Here is an 8365-nt window from a genome sequence, read left to right on the forward strand (position 1 = left end):
AAGACTCGCAAAACACGATGCAACAAAAACATTGCGAGAATATTGCGAATCGCTAAAAATCGCTAAATAAATTGCGATTTCGGCATTTGCGAACTCGCTATTAGCGATTTCGCAATTAGCGAAATCGCTAATACCGAAGTCGCTTTTTGATGCATCCTGATGACATCACAACCAGGAAGTGAGCAGCACCAGCCTCATTTCCAGTGCACAGTGTCAGGGAGAGGAGGGAGCTGGCTCTGGGAGCAGAACAGGAGTGTGACAGAGACAGAAGAGAAACCTGTGATATCAAATGGAAGCCTCACAAACAGCAGAGGAGAGCCAAACAGGCAGGAAACGCAAAATTAAATTTGCAGAAAAAGAAATTGACACCCTCATTGAGGGAGTAGTCCACAGCCATGACAAGCTGTTTGGAAAGGCATCATTGAAAGTGGCAGAGCAGGAGAAAAGGAAAATCTGGCTCCGGATCCAAAACAGGGTCAATGCCATTGGGGTGACACACCGCACCATTGAAGAACTCAAAAAACGATGGTACGACTTGCGCAGTCGGGCTAAGGTGCGCATAGCTGACCGCCTGAAGGAGGCAAAGAAGACAGGAGGGGGAACACCAACAGACACTGGGAACACTCCCATGGAGGACTTGATTGAATCCACCATCCAGCCAGAAGCTGTTGTTGGTGTGACCCAGCTGGACACGTCCGGAGCAGCAAACACATCTGAAGGTAAGATGAATGTATGTTTTCTTAGTGTTACAAAATGTAAAGGTAGAACTCGACCACAGTACAGCCCAAGTGCTGACCCTGAACATCCAGTACACAATGCGTTCAGTAGGTGAGGGGCATTATGGGAGATGTAGTCAGGTGAAGCAGTTAAAATGTCAAATCTCAGAGTAACAACCCAAAAAAGCTTAATAGAGTATAAAATCATTTACAAAGGCAGATATTTATTACTGTGCAATTAATATCACAGACATGAAATAATACAGTGTTGCACTGTTTCACCTCACAGATGCGCAACGTGTAGAAGATGTGGATAGCGATTCCCCAGACATGCAGGACACCAGCGCAGGTGAACAGATGGACACACCTGTGGTGCAAATAAATCCCTCAGGTCCAACCAAGTCACGCAGGGCTACTGTTCCATCCCTAGTCACCATGGAGTGTGAAGATGATGAGGCTGATGCAACACCAGGTGGCAGCCATGGCCAGACAACTTCCATCACAAAAACACAACCACAGGTCCCCAGAACTAATCACAGAGCCCGGCGTAGGAGAGGAAGAGCACTCAGGACACAGCAGGAGGAGCAACCAAGTGATGTCTGGGGTGGTCTTGAGGGACAGATGCTCCGTATGCAGCGCCTGCAGACAAAAAACACACGATTAGTACAATTGCAAGTTGGCAAGATGGCTAGCAACATAGCAGTACTGTCAGAAAGTGTGCAGCAACTGAGCAAGGTGATGCATGAGGGAAATGTATCCCAGAAGAGACAGCATCGTCAACTAATGGTGCAATTGAAAATGTTTGCTAAATCAAACAATAGATTGGCCACGACAACTGCACTGCTGGCGCGTAGGTCTGTGACCATGCAAACTGAAATGTGCCATTGGAGCGGCGATGTGGCTAAAGCACTGGACCAGGTCACCAATGCAGTTGATTTGCTAAATGCTTCCACAATTGCGGCCAACAATTTGACGCCCGAAGAGGGTAGTGAGGGTGGCTCAAGCCTAAGTAGTGTGGCTGTTCCAGTCCGCACTGCAGGAAGACGCAACACACGCAGCAGTACCCCCGCCGCTTCCAACATAACGGATGACAATGCTGGGTCTGACAGGCGTCTGGGTGTTCGTGGGAAAAAGCGCTAGACTGGCATGTACAAGTGCATTCCACTATGGTGACGTAACCATTTATTTGGATTTGACTTTTCACAGACTGACAAGTGAATTGACATTTGCAAACCACTTATGTCCTTTGCACTGGTCAGATTACAAGTGTGCTTGAACACTCATGGCAATTTTATTTAATTAAAGAATACTTTGATAGCAATAGTCAGTTTCTGTGTCATCATTACTCACCTCAGAAATAATTTTGTGTGATGTCAAATCTTCTCCTACGCCCTTCTGCTGCGCCTGCCCCTTGTGCTGCATGGTGTTGTGGCACTTGCTGGTTCCCATCCTCCGAATCGCTGTCAGACACCTCGATGTCCATTCCTCCCCTTGTCGCTATGTTGTGCAGCATGGCACATGCCGCTACTATCTTGCAGCATTGTTCAGGGTTGTACTTCAGTGCTCCACCGGTCTTATGTAGACATCTGAATCGGCTCTTCAACAGCCCAAATGTGCGCTCTATGATGTTCCTTGTCGACATATGTGCTGCATTGTACCTCTGTTGATTGGCAGTTGTGGGATTGAGGTAAGGCGTCATTAGGTAATTACGCAAGGTGTATGCGCTGTCACCTACATGTAATGGAGCAAAGAGTCAGTGGCAGCTTCACATTGACATACGTACAATGACAGTGATAAACTATAACACATATTTACCAAGCAGATGTCCCTCTCCAAATTCTCCCCTGACAAGACGGGTGTGTATGCCACTTTGCCTGAAGATATAGGAGTCATGTGCACTCCCTGGAAATTGCGCAACAATGTCAGTGATAATGTTTTTGGCATTGCAAACGACCTGAATATTGAGGGAATGGTAAGATTTCCTATTTCTATATATATATTCCTGTGTTGCAGGGGGACATATTGCAACGTGGGTGCAATCAATACAACCCAAAACATGTGGGAAACGAGCTATCTGGTAGAACTCCTGTTTGGTTTTTGCAAGGTCAAGCGCGGTGGTAGGGAACTTGATATGAGACCCGATCACGGCCATCATGGCATCAAGGAATGCTTTCAATATTCTTGAAAGTGCGCTTTGTGACACACCTCCCGCAACAGCAATGACCCCCTGAAAACTGCCTGACGCCAGGAGGTGTAGGCAACATAGGACCTGCACATGCGTTGGGATGGCATTGGTCCTACGTGTCTGTCGTTGCATTATGGGGTCCAATTCATTGATTAGATCATGGATCATTGCTGCATTGAGCCTATACTTGTCGTATATCTCATCCTCTTGCTGGCCTAGCAAAGTTATGCGGACTCTGAAGATGCGCTCATTCATTCGCCTCCGTCTCTGTGCGGCAGCCTGCAGCCTCATCCTCCTCGCCATCAGGTAAATCCCTGCCATTGTGAACAGTGCTGGCTCATTCTGGGTGTGTTTAAATGGGTTTCAGTTGGTTTTCACCTGTCTGTGATTTGCACTCATGATTACCACCTGGTTGTGATCCTTCTTATTTAGCGATCGCTAAATTGCGATTTTCATGGAAATCGCTATTTGCGATTTGTCATGCATACATTTAGCGAATCGTTGTTTGCGATTCGCTAATTCGGACACGCTAATACCGATTCGCTATTTGATTCGCAGAATGTTTTGCGATTCCTTATATTTGCGAAAAAATGGATTTTCGCAAATATACAGTTGATGCATTTCAACACTGACTTTTGCGATCGCAAACGGCCTATTTTTGCGATTCGCACCGTTTGCGATCGCAAAAAGGTTTGATGCATGTGCCTGTAAAAGAATAGCCAGGCACTAGAGAGCTAACCGTCTCAAAATTATAGCCAAAGTGGTAAAAGCACTGATAAACCCCTCCTCCCTTCTCAAAATGAATAAAGTGTGAGTGCAGCTGAGCTAATTAGCAAAAATGTGTGAAAGCGCTCTAGTTGCAGCCTCCCCCCCGGAGTATGGACTTGCCTTATTAATTTTTAATCAAGAACAAGTATTGTGCAAAAAACCGAGTATTTGAGCAAAGGATAATCAGTATAAAATCAGTAATAAAACAGATTCAGAAATGCAGTCAACACAACATCCAAAAAAACAATTTTTTGTAAAATGACAAAAGGTGTCTCTGCACTTTCATCCCACATCAAAAGGAATTAGAACAAACTTACCATTGTCCATGCACCAGCCCGCTTTTAAAGGAGTGGAGGCATCAGAAGAATACCCAGGCACTAGACCACTAACCATCTCAAAGTGGGTTACATTAATTTTATATTTATTAATTGTTTCAATTTTAAATGTTTATTTGATAAATAATTTCATATTAATAATGTTTCATTATTCATAATTTGTTTTAATACATCTAATATAAAAGTGTTTGTTTTTTTAACGTAATTTAAGTTAATTTATATTTAATGAATATCCATTTGAGTTTTATTGTTTAATTTGTATTTTGTTCTATATTAATATGGTTTTTTTTTAAAAGGGAGTTTGAATAGTAGATCCCACCCCTCCAAAGTCCACCACTTTCCCTACTTTTGATTACATTGGAGTGAGAACAGTACATCTAACCCCTCCAAATTCCAATGCTTTCCTTACTGTTATTTATGTCAGTGTGGGAATAGTAAATATAGCCCCTCCAAAGTCCACCACTTTCCCTGCATTTGCTTAGGTTGGAGTGGAAATAGAAAATCTGGCCCCTGACAAAGTCCACCAATCCCCTGCTGTTTCTCAGATTGCAGTGGGAATAGTAAATCTAACCCTTCAAAGTCCAACATTTTCCCTTTATCTGACATTGAAGTGGGAGCAGTAAATGTGACCCCTCCAAATTCCAACACTTACCCTACTGTTGCTTAATTGGAGCGGGAATAATAAATCAAACTCCTTCAAAGTCCAACGGTTTCCCTTCTATTGTGTAGGTAGAATTTTTAATATTCATTTCATATTTTCTTTTCAGAATTATATATAAAATTAAAGACATTGTATATTTAAATGTTAACTTGGTTGGTTTTGAAATAAAACCTTTTGTTATGTATCTGTTAGATTTTTTTAAATTTTTATTTATAATAGTAATGTAATTTATTTTAATTGTGCCCATATTGTTTACAACTTTTGATGTATACGCACAATAATTATTTAAAATATTGTTATATTTATTTTTAATCATATCAAACTGAGCTGTAGAATTCTCCACTATGAGCACTGAGAACTCCATTTTTGGAAGTCTCTTTTTTAGGAGTAAATGTGAAAGTGCAAATGGTGAGTGTTAGAAAAATGGGAAATATCTGCTGTTAATAGGGCGGAGTTAAGGGAAAATTAAGGATGGGTTTAGGGGTGAAAATGCGAGTACTAAAACACATGCACAAATGAATAAGCCAATTGCCATTATAAGTCACACCCACATCTACTCCAGTAGTACTATTGACAAAACAGGCTCAAATTTACTCCAGCTAAGCCTTAGAGTAATCAAGTAACACACATGGCCAATCACTGTCTATAAATAATAATTAATAATAATAATTAAGGGCTCTTGTTCTATCCTCACAAACTAGATCAACATTATTTTGATAAAACTGTATTTATTATTAAATGAAGACTATTGCCCTTTTGCTACTCCAGCCAAGGCATACACAACCAGTTATTACTCTGCTCTTTTAGACCAAATAGAGCAGACCTGCTGTGGTCCTTACTCATCCTTAATAGATCCTTTTTACTATCTTACCACTTGCCATCATATCCCAATGGCATCTTGCTTCTCTTTCTGGACCAGCTTTTTCATGGGGACCACTCGATTCACAAACATACTTTATACTTTTTTTTCTTTCATGCAATATACCTGTTTCATTATCATGTCCCAGATCCCACTCTTCCTTCAAACTAACCCCTCACTCCTTTACACACCCATTGCCCTCTGTTCCATTGATGACTCTCCTAATTCTTCCATTACTTTCCAAACACCTGATCACCTAAAGACCCCATCTAATGTCTCTAAATATTTATTGAAAAACTTTAAACATAAGATCGTAAGGGAAGTCCCTGCAGCCAAATATCGCTGTGCCTGGAAGGATAACCTCAAATCCTACCTCCTACCCTTACGTGTAACACAGCCTTGTCAGTTTACTTCCTTCATTAGTGTTTGAATATCTCTGCTACTGTCAGCTTACCCTATGGACATGGACTAAGAGTATCATCCCAGACGTTTCAATGACAATCTGCCAATCTCTATCTCTAACAACGGTAAGATCAAGATCAGGGTAAAGAATGAAAATTGTGCATTGCATGATTGCCTCTACCCCCAGCTCACACTCTTCTAATTCTAATTGCCCATCCTGATATTCTCCTTCTTCTCATTCTAATACCCTTCATACATTTCCGCCTTTTTACCCTGGTAGTCATATTACTAATCCATATTCCTTCCATTTGTCCTTCTCTATCCCTCCTCTCCTCTCCTCTCCTCTCCTCCAGAGCAGGGTAGTTGCATTGAGACTGCACTTCATTAAGTTGTGAACAATGTATTATGTTACTTAGATTCAGCTCACTCCAGCTTAGTTGTAGGTCTGGACCTTTCAACTGCCTTTCATATAGTCAACGATATATCACTAATCAACCTCCTGAAGAATTGAATGGACTCAGAAGGGAGTGATAAATTAGTTCTCTTCATATCTGTCATACAGAACCAAGGCAGTAAAAATTGGCAACATTCTATTCAGCAATGCCAACAATGGTTTCCTTGAGACTCTTTGTAATCTCTATATGAAACCACTTGGGACTACTAGGGTAATATGGCATCAGTATGATGATGATACCTATAAATATCTGATGAAATTGTCCCCAAGTGGCATTTCTTTGCTCTCTAAAACTCTACAAAATTTCCAAAGGAGAATAATCGGTCATTACTAGACCTGGGTAGAGTGTTGATTATGCCAGAGTAATGAGAGTCATTTCGGTAATTCTGCATTATTGTTTGATGCAGAATTACCAATAATTATGCAATTACTCCTGCTCAAGTAATTTGGGGGAGAAAATCCTACTGCAAGAGCACATTTAGCGAGCACAAGTGGTTGCTCATGCTTGTTATTTGTATTCTGCTGCATTTTGAGCTGCTCCATATCACTGAATATATTCTTGCATCCAGTTTGAACCTGTGGGTGCATTTTGCGCAATTAAATTAGCACTATATGCCGGTAGTAAATTGGGGGAAAATCCTACCCCAAGACCTCATTTAGCGAGCGTGGGCATTGTTTTTGCTTCCTATTCATGTTCTGCTGCATATAGTGCTATTTCTTAGCTCTAAATGCTTCCTCGTGTCCATTTTGGATGTGAGGGGGCATTTGCACTATTACTCTTCTCTCATAATTCAAGTGTAATCCTGCAGAATTCCAAGGTAATTCTGCAAGATTATGTTACGCAGACTTAAGTGAGTTACGCCCACCCCTATTCATTACCTAAAACGTAACTCCTCAAAAACTGAGTTTCTGTTACGCTCACCTAAAATGCCCAACCTGTTTGTACAGTCCTGTATTAAGTCCTGTACTATTCTCGATTGCAAACCAGCTAATGTGGGGGATGTAAAATTACTGTGTATCATCCTCAGCAACAAGCTTAATTTACATAACTTCATTTCCTGCAATCGCTAAAAGTGCAAGTTATCAACTCAAACTACTTTGGGTTGTCAGGCAGTTCATTCATTAGCAGGATTTCAAGACTTTATTACAGGCACTCATGCTTTCCAAAATGCAATGAGGCAATTCCCTCCTCACTTCCATTCCTAAACTTCATCTAGGTACCTCATGAGCAATGCTACATGCTGATACTCTTTTGGTCTCTGGTTGTAAGAAATTTGACCACATGACCCCAATCCTAACAACTCTTCACTGGCTTGCCCTTGAATCAAGAGCACAATTTAAAATGGCCAGCACTACTTATAAAGTAATTCACATGTCTACTCCTTGCTATTTAAAGAAGAAATTGAATACCTCTGGTGGACAAAGGTGGTCAAGGATTGCTCAATGCCTTCTACTTGAGCTTTGTACGTGTAAACAATAATGTTGTAAAAAACAATGGGGCATATGTATAAGGACTGGCGGTAACTATTGCAAACGCTAGTTAGTAGCAATTTTTTATCACAGCCTACCGCAGAAAACCATCGCCATGTTAGCGACGTATTTACAAGCCGTCGCTACATGCCGATAGTTCTTCATCTCTGTGGAAACTGTCAACGTTAACAACAGCGTTACGGTGATACAAATCTTGCCGCTAACGTGAAAAAAGTGTAGGCAGGCCAGTCAGTGGCCAGAACTGCCCACTTATTAGCGTGACGCCACTATTTTTCACGATAGGTGGGAAAAGCGACTACAAAACACCCGCGAAGTATCACACACAGAAAAAAATTAATTTGAAGACCCATGGATGAAGCTGGACCCAGTACTGCAGGAGACAACAACCCTCAAACAGCCAGGAGGACCAGCCAGAGACCCAGGAGAAGGGCAAGGGGAAGAGGACGAGGAAAACCAGGTTCAGCCAGCAGGAAAACCAGGTCCTGGTTGTGGAG

At 41.7% G+C, this 8365-nt stretch overlaps 1 long non-coding RNA gene across 1 annotated transcript; it reads right to left on the reverse strand.

The window, feature by feature from the left end:
* Positions 1-920: 920 nt before the first annotated feature.
* LOC146785776 (uncharacterized) lies at positions 921-2418 on the reverse strand. Its single transcript, XR_014970476.1, has 2 exons — positions 2067-2418; positions 921-1355 (listed from the first exon to the last, which is right to left on the reverse strand). It is a non-coding gene; the product is annotated as an uncharacterized LOC146785776 (long non-coding RNA).
* Between the last annotated feature and the right edge of the window lie 5947 nt (positions 2419-8365).

The sequence above is a fragment of the Triturus cristatus genome, chromosome 11, assembly GCF_964204655.1.
Source record: "Triturus cristatus chromosome 11, aTriCri1.1, whole genome shotgun sequence".
Classification (NCBI taxonomy): Eukaryota; Metazoa; Chordata; class Amphibia; order Caudata; family Salamandridae; genus Triturus; species Triturus cristatus.